The sequence below is a fragment of the Sturnus vulgaris genome, chromosome 1 (genome assembly GCF_052056855.1).
Source record: "Sturnus vulgaris isolate bStuVul1 chromosome 1, bStuVul1.hap1, whole genome shotgun sequence".
In the NCBI taxonomy this organism is placed as follows: Eukaryota; Metazoa; Chordata; class Aves; order Passeriformes; family Sturnidae; genus Sturnus; species Sturnus vulgaris.
The window spans coordinates 141,246,504-141,264,523 of record NC_142243.1 but is presented as its reverse complement, the minus strand read 5'-3'; the positions used below and the strand labels follow the sequence as shown (position 1 = coordinate 141,264,523).

The 18,020-nt window shown below is 35.0% G+C and overlaps 2 long non-coding RNA genes across 2 annotated transcripts in view; one reads left to right on the top strand and one right to left on the bottom strand.

Annotated features, from left to right (window-relative positions):
• Nucleotides 1–594: 594 nt before the first annotated feature.
• On the bottom strand, nt 595–9,245 carry LOC148225561 (uncharacterized). The gene is made up of 4 exons (XR_015808343.1): nt 9,210–9,245; nt 8,246–8,288; nt 6,278–6,423; nt 595–1,229 (listed from the first exon to the last, which is right to left on the bottom strand). It is a non-coding gene; the product is annotated as an uncharacterized LOC148225561 (long non-coding RNA).
• Nucleotides 933–18,020, top strand: part of LOC148225560 (uncharacterized) — a 90,269-nt gene continuing 73,181 nt past the window's right edge. Inside the window, exon 1 of the long non-coding RNA XR_015808345.1 lies at nt 933–1,167. This is a non-coding gene — a long non-coding RNA (uncharacterized LOC148225560). The remainder of the gene's footprint in view (nt 1,168–18,020) is intronic.

Sequence of the window (18,020 nt, the reverse complement as noted above, 5' to 3'; positions counted from 1 at the left end):
GGTGGTGCCTGAAATGCCTATGTTTTCCCATGCAGAGTAAACCTAAGAAGAGGTAGGCTCCCTGGGCAATAAGACATCAAAATGTCACACAGAATTTAATGCTTGCAGAATTTGTTTACTTTGTATTCTGGAAAAAAAAAAAAAAAAAGGATGTTAATTTTAAGATTGATCCTCTTTTATGTAAACGGAATTTTTCTTAGAACCCAAGAGGCTGCATTTTCTTGGTTATTTTCCTACACTGTGTCAATCTTTGAAAAATAACATTTGTACAAAGAAGGTTTACTTGAAACTTTTTAAATTTGACTTGAAATTAATTCAGATAACCTATTATAGGGATTGAGTTTTATGTGATGGTGCATTTCTCATAATTTAAGAAATTGTAGTAAATGAGGAAAATTAATTTTTGGTGTTTATCTAAGAGAGAATAAAAGTTTCATGTAGGCTTTTCACTTCTTTTTTGCCCTCTAAGGATTAAAATGTCACTCATCATAATTTATTTCATATATTTTTCCAATTAAAATGAGATTTGAATTTAAATAATATGAAATTAAAGTTCATTCAAAAATGAAAACATGCTTTTTATTGATATTATGCTTTTATTAAAATTAAGATTCTGACAATGATTCACAGATCCTTTTATATTTACATGTAATTTGGGCATCTTTGGGAAGATGACGCTATAGTGTGAAAAATTAATGTGACAAGTTTTTAGCTCAGTTTAGTGCAGATCAGCTTTGTGTTTCCTCATGATTTGCCACCTCTTTTATATAAAGAAAGGCAGTAGAAAAAAGTCACCATGGAAATTAAAGAATAATCAAGGGAAGCACACTTTTTGTAATTACAATAGAGAGACTCAAGGCAATAATTATAATTTTCAGGTATTAAATAGATGACAGACATTATCTTGATAACAAATTTAATACAATCTTAAAGTTAAAGGTGTATATCAATTGAAAATGCTAAAGAGATACAAAGAGAATAAAAACTGATATGAGTATTTAGGATGTGGTAGAAAATGAGCAAAACTTAAAAACAGGAGGTGAAGACTGACGGATGAAAACCAGGAGTTCTTCAGAAGAATAACTTTTTTTACCCTGAGGCTTAAAACAGGTTCTATGCCCTGCAGGCTACACTGCTGCTGAAGGATTCTCCAGAAACATTGCACTGGTAGGTAAAACCCATGAACTTGTCTAGATCATGGAGCCCAGCTGGCCTCTGTGTGTGCGTGCCTGTGTGGGAGAAAAAGAGAGAGAAGAATAGTTTAAATTATGTATGAAAGCAAAAGGCAAAATATTAATACAATATTGTTGAAGGGAAATTACTATGCAGGGAGAACAAATATAAAAAATTAATTGTGGAAAAGAGGAAGAGTTTGAGGTTATTATGGTTTTTGCAGGCTTCTACCAAGCGTGTTTAGATCTCAAGCTGAAATTGCATTTTAGTTTCTGTTAGCCATCTGTCATAACTCGTAAATTCATTTCAACTTTTAACTGCAAAGATTATTTCCATTTCTTTAGAAAAATAACGTATTTTTACTGATTGTAATCTAGGTCTTTCTGAGGTTAGTTTTTATTTATTGAAAACCACCCTTAAAAATCTTTTGTAGCCTACGTGTTGGAAGAATATATGTTTAAATTCACAGACTTTGTTTCTAGAGGCATGAAAAAGACATCACACATAATTGCAAGATTAACCGGATCATTGCATTCAACAATTAGAAGTTACATATTATTTGAACTACTCTTAAGCAGTAATTTTCATTAAATTTTATGATGAGTTAGTTAACACAAAATCAATACAGGATAAATAGCAAATATGCTCTGAGTTTTCAATGAAAAATTATGAGGTGATTTATGCACGTATTAGGATAGTTCAAAGGAATATATTATGCATGTTGTAATACTTCAGACATTCATAGAGTATCATATTCATCATGAAAGCTGAATCAGAGGAGACAAAATTATATATATATATATATGTTGCATTTCTTTAGCAAAGTAATAACCTGAAGATCTGACTGTGTGACTTGAGGCTTTATTATTCAAATAGAGGAGTATTTCCTATATCTCCCACTAACTCGTATGAAAAATGTTAAGAGAATAATAAAGTTAGAAAGTTGAGAACACCAGAAAAAGGAATTTAAATAATTAAGCTATTTCTAGAAATATGGCATATGTTGCATTATTTGTACCAACCTTTTTATGAACACAGTGATCAACTTGAGACCACAGACTGCTGAATGTTTTCAGCAAAATCAGTCAAGGGATTTGTTAGTCTTCCGTTTTATGTCTTAAGTACAAGTGACAGTGCACCAGAGGAGAAAGATGGATAAAATAAGTACATAATTATATCATGTAAATTGTGTCAGTGTGTAAATGCTGTCACTAAAAGGGATGAAATTAAGAATGTACATGTTTTTCAGAGCAGAGAATGAAAGAGATGAAATTAGGATAGGAAAAAACCCCAGCTTTTTCCAGAGGTTTAAGGAACAACATTATTTTATTAATTTCTGAAATGCGAAAGCTTGAGAAAATCAAAGGAAATATACAAATTACATTCTTATACTAATTTATCTCTTATTTTTACCTGTTTACTTTTTCAATATTTTTTAACAGAAACACCAAAATTCTATAAAAATCAGTTGAAGTAACTTCTAAAAAAATCTATCCAGATAGTTTTTGAAAATTATTGAGATATCTTGAAAATAATTTGAATTTTGGAAAAAACAAAAGACAAACACAAAAAAACCCCACAGAAAATCTTTTTCATTTTTTTTTTAATTTAATTTTTAAACATGATTAAGAGTTGCTATGAAAAATATAGGCTTTTAACAAAGAATCTTCCAAAAAAATGATGGGAATTACTGCAGTTGCATTTGATATGAAAATCAATGAAGTTTGCATTTGTAAACTTCTTTGAAGTAAGAAACTGCAAAGGAAATTGTACTTTAGGGGTACCTTTTGTCTAGATTTCAGTTCACACTTTACTGATTGTTTCCTCAATCCAAAGGCATCAATTTAAGAAAAGCCTCTTAAATCTATATAAGAATGTGTCTATTGCAAGCACAGGAATAACAAAAACAGCTCCTATGATGGTGCTCAGAAGGTGTTTTGAAGATTTGACCAGTATTTCAGAAGATGTTTATGTCATTTATATAATTTATATTCTCTAGAACAGTAAGAAGACTGACTGGTTCCAAAGCTGTTCTTAACGAACAACAGTGAAGTCTCTGAACTCTAACTCAGGGATCTGACAATGATCAGTCCTTTTCCACAAATTAATTTATGCACTTTTGTCATTAATCTTTTCAAACCTTTTTTCCTCAAAGAACAAACACGACTTTATGATAACAAACATTAAATTGTTAAACATCTTGTGTCTTCATTGACTTCTTGCACCTTCCACAATCTACCCAAAATCATCCTAACAACTTCATCTGGGAAGTTCTATGATGGTGCTGAGATATTGTTGTCATGTTAAAGTGAATAACTTCCATTGTCGGGATTGTTTTGGATTTAGGTCTTAAAAAGAGCAGAGCAGTTGGTAGTTGCTGTAAAGTTGTTTATTGTAACAGCACATCAGTCTCAAAAGACAGAGTCCCAAGTATTAAAGTCCATGTTAAAAACTTTTAGCATAGAGTCCTGATCAGAAGTAAAGTCCCGATTGTAGAAACAGAAGCAGCTCCTGGTGCAAGGCCCTGGGAGGGTTGAAATTGCAGCTGCAGCTCCTGTCCTTCCTGGTTATGATGATGGTGGTGAGGAGAAAGGAGAGAGAATCTCCCCCGTGCACAGATTCTTATTTACCAATTACCTAATGAGCTAAAAACACGAATCTGAAGCATTTCTTCTAAACCTATTAGAATTCTGGCTCTATAATATGAAAGTTTATGTATAATTTGCGCATTTAGCCTATCTGTTCTATCTGAAGAATGTGAACAATATTCTTACTATATTTTTATTATATCTAGAACTATGTTATTGAGCTCTCACTGCAGCTTGTTTTTAAAATTTGTTTTCTACACTAGATTCTAAGGCTTTTACTTTTTAAGGCACTTAAAACATATTCTTACCTACTTAATCTTACTTGCTTAAAACTTAAGCTTACACCTCTATTTCATGTATGAGTGGCTTAATACACTTTAATCCATCGAAAGGTTTTAATTCAATTCCTGCACTCCAATCTCTCTCTGAGGAATTCAGAGGCCTCTGTTTCACACACTCCACCATTCCATGATCTTCTTTTTGTTCAAATTAAAACTAGAGCAGTGTGAATCTGAAAATCTTGCTTGTCTGTCCATATAGTCACTTGTGATCTGTCATGAAAATTCAGGGATATAATAAGAATTTAGTTACTTTATTACAATTTTCCATAATCATATTGGGATGACTTCTAGCAAAATTAGTGTAATAGTGATTTATTTTTCTTTTAATGTAGTTCATACTATTTTGTTTTATTTTCATTTTTCTCACTTCTGTGGACTTCTAAGAACAAGCTTTGACCCTTTCACAGCTATGTTGATAATAAATGGGTTTAGTAATTTATAATTCTGCAGAATTTCTTGCTTGGAGGGAGAGGCAGTAAATACTGAATCTTTAGAACTTGCATGCTTTGAAGTTAAAAGCGTCAGTAAATCTTTGTGAAAGTAGTCAGGACTTCGGGTTTTCACTATATCAAGAATTGTCTAGCCAACAAGCTAGGCAGCTCCAAAGACATTTGACTCTTAGAAATCTATTCTTAATTTTGGAAAGTGGAAGTGAGTGTTACTGCTAAGTCAATCATGCTCAGTTGTCTGTAAACCACAAGTGACTTAATTCTCTGTTTCACTCAGAACAGATCACATAATCTAACACCCCACACTTCTCTCATTGCAGGACTGTGGCACACCTTCATAAAATACACTTTGAACTCTTGTAACAATTCCGAGCTTTCCTTTAGATCTTGAGAAAAGTCTCTGGGGTTGCAAGAACAATATGCTCAGACTTCAGCTTTTAACAGGGCAAGTGTATGTGGAGTGCCCAGATTATACCACCGATGGTGGTTTTATGAAGCTATTAGGATTACCAGCTAGTTGCCATCTTGTATAAGCAGGAATGCAGTACACACTGTGAAAAAGAGAAAACAACTGGGCAAGGACACAGATACTTTGAAATTACTGGAGGGGAAAAGAAAGAAAAAATAATTTCATGAAATGCTTCAGAAATCCTCAAGCTCTGATGACCAGAGTACATACAGAAACAGCAGCTTCTTGACAAGCTGTGATAAGCACAAAACCTCTATTTACTGTGTATTGAACCTACTCATTTGAGATACTCACCTGCCAGTGTACAATGTGCAAGAAGGCAGAACAGAAAGGGGTTCCAACAAAGAAGATCTTATGTTTAATTTTCTGTGAGGGAGATTCTGTAGTCTATTTCTTTTCATGCTTTAGCCTAGCAATAGAATCATGTACTACTGGGAGATTCCAAAGAATTTACTCCGATTAATGCAGAATCAAGAAAAAGAACAGAGAGAAGTGTGCATTTCTCTCATTTGATAGGATTATAACAAAAGCAGGTCTGCTTGTTTGTTTTCAGTATTACATTTTTAAGATGGCTTTAATTTTAACACCTTAAGCTGGGCAAAGTACTTGATCAATAACAACAGAAAAGGCCCGTTTTGTACTTAGTGATAAAAATCAAAAGTAAAAATTGATTATATAAATTCATGAAAGAATAGATGTAGCCAATGAAGTCCCATTGATTAAAAATGGGTTACAATCGGTCTTCATGTAGCATGATTAGCATGTAACATATTTAAGTACCTATTTATTTATTCATTTATAAAATAAGAGAAGAGAAAAGTTGCAAGAGGACTGAGGAAAAGATGTGGTGAGAAAGAAAAGGTATTTGGAAATAGATATTTCCTGAAAAAAAAAATCATTAAAATATTTTTTCATGCCTTTGTGTCAGTGACCTGAGAAGAGACAACTAAAAATAAGAGTAAAATCAGTAAATTTGATGCACATCTTCTGAACAGGTTTGATCTTCCAGAATAAGTTAGATAGCTAATATTTTTTAAAGCATCACCTTTAAATGATCCTAGAAAACCCAGGATGACTCACCATCTCCTTGGTAACAGCTTGAACAATTTCCAGTCTGTTTGCCTAAAGTATAACTCCTAAATGACCTGAAGTATAGACCTAAATTAACAATTTATTCCTATTTGCAAACTTGAAGGTCAAGGAAAGATTTTTTTTATTATATATTTTTCTGTCTCATGTAATTTGATAACAGCTTACCATTAAGGCTGTGTGGAAGTTTCAAAATCAGTCCAAAGGAGAGGGGAGAGGTGAATCTATCCTCTTCCACTAAGTGTGAAATTTGCTCTGAATTGTTGAAGAAATTAGGATCCTTAAACGCACAGCACTCTGAATCAGCAATCATCCTATTTCCATTAACAGGAAAACAAAATCAAAGTCATATCCTTGTTTTGAACCCTCAGAAATTTATGTTTGGCATAACTCAACATTTTCAGGGGTAATTAACCCGGGAATATTTTAATAATAAGTTTTATTTTTATATCTGGATTTTCTTGACTAACCATTGTAAATTTGCAATATAATCCCAAATGTTATGACAATAAATCACCAGTGAAGAAATATAGTTACTTGCCTAATGAAAAACTGAGATAAAAATAAATCTATTCAAATAATATAACTTGCACATAATGACAATGGAAACTAAGAAAAAAATCCCTATTCAGTATTGATGTCTACTATTAAAATATCCAGCTGAGCTACTAGGTGTCATTTACCTGATTTTTAAAATATTAGATAAATTGTATAATTTTTCCTGTAAACTACTATTCAAATGACAACTGTAATTGTAGGTCATTTTCCCAAATGTTATAAAGTTTTACTTATAACGCCTTCTTCTGAAGTAATAAAGTTACTTTAAAAATTATTCGTTTAAAAATACCTTTTAAAATAATGAAGTTAATGTTAAATCTGTTTCCAGTACTGCAATATGAGTTATCATAGGAGTGCTACATAACATAAGATACTTTCATATTCTTAAAAACTTGGAGCTGTTTTTTTCTTTTCTAAATTACATATTTGGTGAACCTGAGCAGAGTCCCAGTAATTAGGGCATTTATCTGTCAGGCAGGAGGCTGAGAATAAAGACCTCATTCTAATTAGCATACAATTATTTAATGTAAAGTGAATCAGGTCTAGCAGGAGTAATACCTTAGCAAATACACGTGGACATTGAAGAATGGTAGAACAAGAAATTAAATCATTTTCTTTCTCATCTCAAAATTGTAACACTTTTCGATTCTATAAAAATATTGAGATTTTTTCCCCTGCTTTTTCTTTGTTTACGTGAATTCTACTTCTGAGCTTGCTAAATACAGTAAGGTATGTTGTTATGAGAAATTTTAATTTCTAATAGAACATATAATATTATTCTTTGAAAAAACCCACCATATAACAGATCCTAGGACCCAAGAAGTGCCATTTTCCACTACAGCCTCTACAGAACTGAGAAAATATGTCTCCACGAATGTAGAGCTATCCTTCTAAATTGGAATTATGGTACTTTGAGGTTTCCCTTCCTTTCAAAAATGTCATGTGGATAGCCTTTGAGGATTCTGTGAAACTTATCTAGGATTTGCAAATTTTTGGCTCCTCTTCAGGCTGGTATTAATCTGCTGCAGGTCATTCAATGGCCACAACTTTTCAAATCCCAGAAATGTTCCTACCTTCTTGTCAGGAAGTGACAATTCTAACATTTCCTGGAAAGACCTTTAAACTAAAACTGGATACATACTCTGTGTACAGACACTTTTCTACATCTCAGTCACAGTGACTGTGATTGTGTGTGCAGTAACTGTGTATATCCGTGTGGAACTTATGTACAGCAAATCTTGTCACAGCTCTGCCAGAAGTCAGAAAATAACAATTTCATTCTGACCAAGGTTTTTAAGCCAAAGTAACTGCCATATGATTTGTGTCACTCTAACATTGAACAGCACTCTCACTCTGTTAATTATGATGTTAGAAAATGTTCCTTTTTAGTTGACTTCTAATGACTGAAACTTTTTAATGTTTAGAGCATTCCTGAGCCTTTTAAGAGTATGGAAAATATTTAAATATTAATAGGAGGTTGAAAGTAGTTAATTTTGGTTGAAAACTGCTGAACTATCTTTTTATTTTGGAATTGTGGAAAAAAAAATAAATTCCTTTCAAGATTTTGTTGAGACTGACCTTGAGGTAGGACTGCTTTCTGCTTATACCAGATGCTTCTTTCCTGTACAAAGGAATCAACTTTTTGTGAAAATTATTTTTTATAGTCTTTATTATTTTGCTTTGTTATTCTCATAGCATCCAGCTGTGCTATTCACATATAGAGTATTTTTTACAAAGCACCGTGCTGGTATAGAGCACAAAGAAATCTGTGGACTAAGGTCTTCATTTTTTCAAATTTTTTATGACTTGTTTTATTGAAAAAAAATTCAATAAAATGATACAAAGGAGTGCAAGGAAAACTGAGACAACAGTGGTTAATAGAATAGGTTGTGGCAAATGAAAATTTCATGGTAGACTTTGGAAGAGAAATATTTATTATTTTGATGGAAGACTCCAAGCCATGACAGAGCACAAAAATATTGAAAATAAATTTCTTGCAATGCATGATTATAATTTGTATTATAGTTAAGTTAATTAAGATAAGGAAAACATTACCAATGAGTTAGATCAACCTTTTTTCTCAGATTCAAAATCTTCTTTGGAGTAAAACTTACTGGGTCACAGATTATCAGTGCTGAAACACTTATTACAATGTAATGTATATAATTATTTGGTGGTGTCAGAAACTGAAAGGAAGCTCTTTTAATACATTTCCTTAATAAGATGTGAATTCCTACCAGCTATTTCCTGAAGACTTCCATCAATAGTGTATAGAGTGAGGAATACCTTTCCAAAGAGTAAGTCACAAAATATGAGTTAGGAGCCAATTTACTTCATTTATTTACACAGAGGCCCTAAAATAGGATGCCATATTCATGATGGACATCAGAACGAGTGAGATTTTGAGAGAGATGGCACTTATGCTATGTGAAGAACAAGAAAACTCTTAAATCATTGACCTAGAAGCCATATTTCCTGACAACTTGTCTGGAACTATAAATTCAACTCTATCTGATTAAAAAGAAGGAAGGCCGAAACTTACCTCTGTTCAAGGTTTTTGCTTTGAGCGGTGGTCTGAAAAGGAAATAACATAAAAAGGAAAAACTCACTTATTTAGGGGCTATGTTATTTCATAATATCTATTTTAATACTTGGGCTACCATTGATTTATTTTTATTCCAAACTTCATGATAATGTTTCAGATTATAAAATACCTCCAATGCACTTTAGAAGTATTCATTATATTCAGAAGTATTCATTATATTCAGTGTACAAAGAGATTTGCTAATGCAATAGAAAAATAGTTAATTCAGGGAAGAATTATTAGATCAGTGATTTAGTTTTGTATACATTTGCAGAAGAAATGCAAACCCATGTTGCCTTAATAAAGCATTAAGATTGTGATTTAAATAAGCACATACTGGGCTTCTTTGAGCATCACAAGTTATTGTCCTTAATTCATAAATACATATTTAAATTTTCCTAATCTATGTTATAAATTCTGTGTAGGATAATAGATGCTACAGGAAGATGTGGTCTGTCATATAGTTGTAAAATGGAATTAATGATGTTGAATATTATAGGTGGCATTTGAGCTATTTTTATCAGAATGTATACGTGAATAATTTTGAATTTCAGATTCAGACAGTTGTACAATGAGTTACTGGCAGAATCAGGATGTGAAGTTATACAGATTCTCCTTTGAGGGAGGAATTTTCAATAGATTTAAGGAAAGCAGCCTTTAACTGCATAGAAGGTCTCTTTGGTGGGGGAATACAAACTTAAGCATCCCTATATGATGTTGATTGGTTTCAAGAAGGTAAATGCAGCAAAATAGTTTCAGTCTAATGAGTAGAAGATGAAAGTATGAACAGCTGGAGAGTCTAAACCAGCATACGGTGTCTTAAAGGAGTAAAGTACCCCATTCTGGAACGTTATCTATTGAACAAGACAGCAAAAACATAAGAAATAATAATTTTTATCGCCTTTATACTGGAGAAAGTAAGGAATAATTAGTAATTACCTGTCCATTATATATGAGGAAGTATATGACAGAGGATGAAACTAAATCCAGATTTATTATATCCCAGTTTAATGTATTAACCAGAGTAATTTCTACAGCAACTCTTCAGAACAATTTTCTTCGTGAAAGTCTCCCTCATTTTATAAATAGAAATCATAATTTAGGCCAATAAATATTTTCTAATAGCATTGAGTACAGTTGAGCAGAGATATAGCAAAGCCATTGAGGAAATAAATGTCACTACAAAGCAAAATACATAAAGTTCTCAACTCTTAATGCACTGTTCAGACAACTTCAAAACTCCAACAGTTGCTGCTGATAAAACATCAATTAATGCTTTTCCAACTCAATCATCTGTTCAAAATATTCTTTAAAAATGGACTTCTGTTTGAGTAGTAGGAAGATTGACATCTTCCAGAGGGACAGCACAGCAAGGCATAAGCAATCCAAGGGGAAATGCAAAGGTCATACTCCTGGGCCAGGACATCCCCATTCACCCCATTCATGCCAGGGTGGACCAGGATAAGCAGCCTTGGATAAAATGTCCTGAGGTCCTGTTGGATGCCAAGTTAGCTGTGAACCAGCAATTTGTCCTTGTACAAAGAAGATTACAACTACCCCAGGATGCATGAGGAGGAGTGTTGTAAGTAGAATAAGGGGGTGATCTTTTCCCTTCATTCAGCAGAGGTGAGATCTGGAGCACCATGCCCAGCTCTGGGCTCCTCAGAAAGACAGATGAGGACATACTGAGAAGAGTCCAGCCGTGAAGGTCCACAAAGACTGACAAAAATGATAAGGAGTTTGGAACATCTATCATAGAAGAAAAAGCTGAGGACATTTAGCCTGGAGAAAAGAAGGCTCAAAGGGATAACTCATCACACTATAAAAATATCTGAAGGGAAAATTAAAGGAGACTTTGGCTCTTCTCAGTGATGTCCAGAAATAGGACAACAAGCAAAGTGAACAAACTGAAACACAGGGCATTCCATCTGAACATGAGGAAACACTTTCTTCTGTGAGGGTGACTGAGAACGGGTAGAAGTTTCCCTGGGAGGCTGTGGGATGTTCTTTGTTAGAGATATTTAGAAGCCATCTGGTCATGGTCCTGGGCAGCCCACTGTATGTAGCCCTGCTGGAGCAGGCACATTGGTCTAGATGACTTCCAGAAGTCTGTTTCAACCTGAACAATTCTGTCATTCTTTGCTTCAGTATAGCTTTTACTGTGACTAAGGTGAAAAAAGCAAAACTATATCAAAGTCCTATATTTTGTTAACATGGCAAAACACAGTTTACAGCAATAAATACGAATAGGAACATTAATGATCAAATATATTCCTCAGAATCAGACTAGGCTTGATCCACATCCTCACCATTTATTTGTGGTTGCAAAGGATGGTGGAACAGAAACTGTTTTTTTGTATTTTCCAAGATGCTATGGAACTAAAATTTTATATAAACCCAAGGGAGAGATACAGTAAGGTCATGCTGACACTCCTACCAGCAGGTTTACTACTGCTGTAATCAGCACTCATCAGAAACAGTCTGTGAAAGAGTCTTGCTCTGATATAGCAGTCTCCATTTTTCCAGGTTTAGGTCTCCCTTATCTGGGAAGAGTTCTGTGCTCAGTTAGGATCATATTTACCTCAGAAACTTAGGTACAAAATTGGTTTCAGACTCCTGCACATATACAAATTGCACCCCAAATTGTTGTAAATAAGGAGTTTAATGTACTGCAAAGGAAGAAGCCTGTATTCCGATAAACTTGGAACTCTCTATACCTCTTGTAGAGGATATTTTTCAGGTTTCAGTCACATAGGAAGGACATCTCTTTAGGTTAAGCAACTTTTTATTTTTCCACTTGTGCTCTGTGAACTAATATAGAAGTAAATTTGGCATACAAGCAAATAGGAAAGAAAAGCAGGAAATCCTCTGATGTTATTATCCCTCCATGTACAAAGCCCACTATGAAAACCACAAATCACTTAAAATTCATTGCTTACTGAGCACCTCAGAGACATTTGATCCTGGCCTTATAAATGCTGTCCTTACAGCTTTGTGTTCCTAATTCCTAAGCTATCCATATAATGAATGTGAGAGGAAGGGATAGTGTCACACTAAAAACAGCTTTTCTCTGTTATACAAGAACAGTTTCCTCCTTACTATACCACACAGGTGATTTTCTTAATGTAATCCATAAGAAGTATTTATACTTTTTGATGAATGTCTGAACTACTGCATTGCTGAAACCTTGGGTTTGTTTGTCAGTTGCTCTTTGAAATTATAGGACAGATATTTTTTTCATGGTCATGCAATGGTAGCAGCTGCCACATAATTTTTCATGATTGTGAATTATATATAATAATTTACACAGAATTAAAATCACTAGTTATTACTGCCAAACATATGTTCTCATTTCAAGGTCCCTTATCACAGTATAAAAGACAACAAAGCAGAGGAGTAGTAGCAGAATCACTATTCTTTGCATAAAATGTACATGAGTTTTCAGTTGAGTTCTTTTAAAATTCATGTGTATTTTAACCCTGAACCATGGAGTCATTAAAAATGAAAATCTTAAAAGCACAAGTCAGCTTATCCTAAAAATGAACTTCTTTTTTATATATATATATATATATATTTTTTTTTATTGGAAGCAGCAGTAAGAGAAGATTAAGGTCTATGTCTCTCTGCTCCCTGTTTCAGAGCTTTACTAATGCAGAAAAATTTCAGACAATTGCTCTAATTGTGTAACTAGTAACCACCGTGCAGTTCCTTTGGAAAAAAACCTCCTCATTGCATTCTAGTCACTATTTAACAAAAGCAAAGATCACAACTAATGGCTGCATAGTCACACATCTCTTTGTTTTAAAGTGATTCTCCCTGAATATAAAACACCTTTATTTTTCACCTCTGGATAAAATTTAAAATCTCTCTCTTAGACCTTTCAAAGTAAGGCATTTTCCTAGTTTACAAAACTAATTAGTATAACAATCCTCTGTATTTATGCAGAATTCTTAATCTCGGTGTGACCAAGTGTTAAAGAATACTCCTTACATTTTATAAAACACTTGTAAAGGATATGATTTCTGGGGCAAACCTGCCTATGCAGCTACACAGCACCTGGGAGTTCATTCATCTTCACAAGCCGTGCAATCACAGAAGCTGCCTGTAACTGTGGAGGCACAGTAGCCCATGGAAAAGCTGTGTGAGAACACAGGCTGTCCCAAGGGCTGGCCTGGGGGCAGAGGTTTTCCTAGGAACAAACAAAGGCACCTGCTACTGTTTACAGAGTGTGCATTTTGAGAACTTTGTTCATAATGAAAACATCTTGCAAGAGGTGTTGCTCACTCTGACCAATGAGCTGTATTCTGTTCTTGGGTTAGTGAGGGTACTTAAGGAAGGTAGTGTTACAATAAAGTGTCCCTTTCCTGTCCTGAAAGGAGACCGTGTTGCTGTGTGTTTTATTACGGCCGTTCCAATAGTTAATCCTTAATTAACAGCAACATGTAACTGGGGAGTCTGTGTCTAACTCACAGAAACAGAAGCCACTTCTAGGCAGCCTCTGTACTTGATAATAACTAAGAAAAATAAGTAATAAAACCAAAAGGCACAAACCAGTGCATAATTTTAAATTCCCCTGATTCTTAGAGATAGCCCAAGTCTCCCTATATTCCTGTGTCTTGAGTTGCAATGCAGGATGTAACCAAAGGTATGTATTCTATTGCCATCTGTTGAAACCAGGTGGGGCAGTGATCCCTATCTCTGTGGGAGATATTCTCTGCTAATGGGCCATCTGTTAAAACCAGGGGGGCAGTCATCTTTATCTTTTCCACAACCCATCCTTCCTCCAGGAGGATATCTTCTGTTAATTGTTCCCTGAGTCCCACTGCATGACTGATAAAATCACATCTCCCCATTGTGAGATGCTCCACTCAGGGGCAGGAGCCAAGCCTTTCCTACGTAGATAAAAACTCAGATTTGAAACATCAAGGCAGCCTTTTTCTCCAGAGGCAAAACTGGACCTTTCCACATCATGACTGGACATTCAGAAGAATGCTTTTTTTTTATATTACTGTATTTTTATTTTAATTTTCCTAGTAAAGAGCTGTTATTCCTATTCCCATAGGTTTGGCTGAAAGCTCCTTAATTTAAAAATTATAATAATTTAGAGGGAGGGTGTTGACTCCCAGAAACCTGCGGTTTTGAGCTTTCTGTGCTTTCTGGCACCGACCCCCTGGAGAACACTGCTTTTGACCTGAGGCCTTGGAGAAGGCTTCTAAGTTTGAGTGTTGAAGTTAGAATCACGGGTGTGTAGTGAAATAAAGTGTGTGCTTCCACATGGTGAAGGGTTTTAAATATGAGATTTTTATAATATAGTAATAGGTATGGGACAAGATGGAGGATTTTGGGTGGTGTCTCTTTCAGTGCTCATCTTCCTTCTTCTGCCTTCTTCTTCATGGGTTTCAGGTGGCAGTTTCTGGTTGGACAGTTGGCGCCACGCTAAGGGCCATGGGAAGTTAGTTATTGTGTTAAAGGGATAAATAATATAGGTCTTAATTCTCTATTGGACTGTTTTGCTTTAGAGACCTTGTAGCTAGCTGGATCTGTCTCCATTTTTCTCACTTCTAGCTGGTGGCTAGAAGTGTTACTGAACGTTCTGTACTTTTGATAAGATTTAATAAACAACTAAGCCCGAACACAAGAAAATCTGTTTCCTTCATGTATTTTTTAATCCTGGCTCTGAGTGAAGACAAAAGTGACTTAAGACAAACAATTAATGAAGTGGTGCAAAACACCTCCACTGTTAGAGGAGGAGTTTGCATTTTCCATTTCCAGAGAGGCTTCTGCCTTCCTTAGCAAACACCTGTCTTTCAAACCAAGAAATCCTGTTAAACATTTGGGGGAAAGTTTTAGAAAGCACTAGCAGAGTAAAGTATTCAGTTCAGAAATTACTTGTGTAAGCTACTTTTCCCACCTTAAGCTTACTGAAACGTGCTTAATACAAACAGCATAAGAACATGAGCTTTGTGTACAAGGAAAACAGAAAAAAAAATATTAGGCCCTCCTTTTTATTTCATGTCACATGTTTTCAGCATCCTTCTAATTGTACTTTTTTTTCCTGTTCATGCAGTATTGATTTTCATTGTTTATTGGCTTATTCAACAAGTGAATCCTGAATCTGCAAAAATATCTGAACATGTAATTATTTTTCTTATATATTAAATCATATTTACACATTAATATTTGCTAGACTGGGAATTAATTTTAGATGAAATGTAACAAGAATGAAAAGTAAAGGTTTTGGAAAATACTAATTCATCAAGTGAACAGATGAGATGAAAATACTTTACTTCTGTTGGCAGGAGAAAAAAACATCCCTCTGTCATATTTAGCAGTTTCAGTTTTCCAGATCAGACTGGTGAAGCAAATAAGCTGTGCACTTTCGCTGTAAATCTTTGTGTTTCTTTAGTTCCCACGGGTTGTGTTAATATCATGTGCAAAGAATTGGTGCAAAGAGTTTAGGGAAAAGGCCTATGCTTGATGATGACTCTTGAAGAGGAATGAAAAGGAATCTTTTAATATATTCTGTAATACGTAATGTATTAATATTGCATATTTTTATATATACAGTATATCTTACAGAGTAATGAAATAATAGAATCATTTAGGTTAAAAAATACCTGTATGATCAAGTCCAGCTGCAAATGTACTCCTGCCAAGTCCACCATCAAACCACATCTACATGTCTTTTAAATATCTCCAGGGATTGTGACTCTACTACTTCTCTGAGCAGATACTGTTCTAGCACCTGACAATCCTTTCAAGGAAAAATTTTTTTCCTAATATCCAATCAAATCCTCCCCACAGGTCATTTTCCTCTTGTACTATCACTTGTTACTTGGGAGGAGAGAGCAACCCACACCTGACTACAACCTCCTTTCAGTTAGCTGTAGAGGGTGGAAAGGTCTCACCTCAGCTGCCTTTTCTCCAGGCTGCACAGCCCCAGCTCCCTCAGACACTTCTCATAAGCCAGGCACTGGCCTTCTTGGCCACCTGAGCATATGTTGGCTCATGTTCAGCCAGTGGTTGACCAGCATCCCCAGGCCCTTTTCTGCTGGGAAGCTTTCCAGCCACTCTGCTCCAAGTCTATCAAGATATCTTGATTTCTCACTTCTAAAGTTCGCTTCAGCCCTTTGGAAATTGAAAATACAGGCTATACTTAATTCCATAAGCAACTTCCAGTCCTACAGAGCATATTCAGTCACAGAGCAGTTGGAAAGCCTTTCTTCTGGCAATGTAGACTAAAGACTGAGAGAGGCAAGTGTCAAGTGCCAATGAACAAAAGTAAAAGCAGCAGTACAATGGCCCAAAGCAGTGATTCTGCTTCTGGATGAACTCCAAGTGCCTTGCTGTGTGAAGCATCAGAAATGTTTTTCAAAGCAGACTTGCCTTCATGCTGTGGGGAATGCTTTACATTTACATTTCTTGAAATTAGAGCCTTTAACTTCTCAAAAGTTTTAATACTTTCTCTACCCTCTCTGTTAATTATCAGGGTTTTGTTCTTCCTCACACACCCACATGATCTTCCTCTGTGATCCTACAATGAATTCATCATGTTGACATTTTGACAGTTCACTTATTTCCAAGCAGTAGACTACTATGTCATAAACATAGTGTTTTGATTTTGCTGAAGAATAAGAATAACATTAAAGTGGAAAGAGAAAGAACATTTTTATTCAAAAGCAAATGTCAACAACGGTGACAGAGGGAAAATAAAACATTTCTGGCACAGAAAATTACTCAAAGAACCACCATCTTTTATCTTCCTAACTTTCAATATATTTTTCCACAGATACAGATGTACAAACGTTAGTGAAATTCCTTTATCACCATGTTCCATTTTCCTTGCTATCTTCCTGATTTTACTCAAAAGAAAACAATTCTTCAACAAATGTTTATTTTATTAAAAAATGCTATCAAATTTTCTCATGTATTTGACCATTTAGTATAAATTCGTAGACCAAACAGAAAAAAACCATATTCCTTTATCTTCATATCATGACACAGTTTCCAAGTTGCTCCTATGACTAAGATGAACTCCATAGGCCTTCATCATTTCAGCCCTAGAAAATTTGGTAATTTTCAAAGCTATTTTGTAGATGACAAAAAAAGCCAAATTCATATTTCCTGCACAAAATACTTATGGAAAGAATTGTTAACACATTTTTTAACCTTAAAAAGCTGTATTAGTCAGTTTAGTTTTTAAAGAGAAAGAAACATACGTTGAATCTTTGAATCACAGAATAGTTTATGTTGGAAGGGACCTTAAAGATCATCTAGTTCCAGCTCCCCTGCCATACCACCACTAAAGCAGGTTCCTCAGAGCCCAACCCAACCTGGCTGTGAACATAAGAGAGATGGAGCAAACACAACCTTCGTGGGCAACCTGTTCCTGTGCCTCACCACAGTAAAGAAGTTCTTCCTAACATTTAATCTAAACCTGTCCTTTCTCAGTTTGGAGCCATTCCCCTCTGTCCCATCACTCCATGTCCGTGTCCAACAGTCCCTCTCCAGCTCTCCTGCAGGCCCCTTTAGGCTCTGGAATGTGATAAAAAGTCTCCTCAGAGCCTCCCTTTCTCCAGGCTGAACAACCCAACTGTCACCTTGTCCTCATAGGAGAGGTGCTCCAGCCCTCTGATCATCATCACTCCAAAAGATTGATGTCCTTGCTGAGTTATGCTTCCCCTTTTCCAATCAGTGGGAACTGCAGTGAACTGCCATGACTTCTAAAAAATGATTGTTTATGGTATAGCCACTTTCTACACCAGTTCC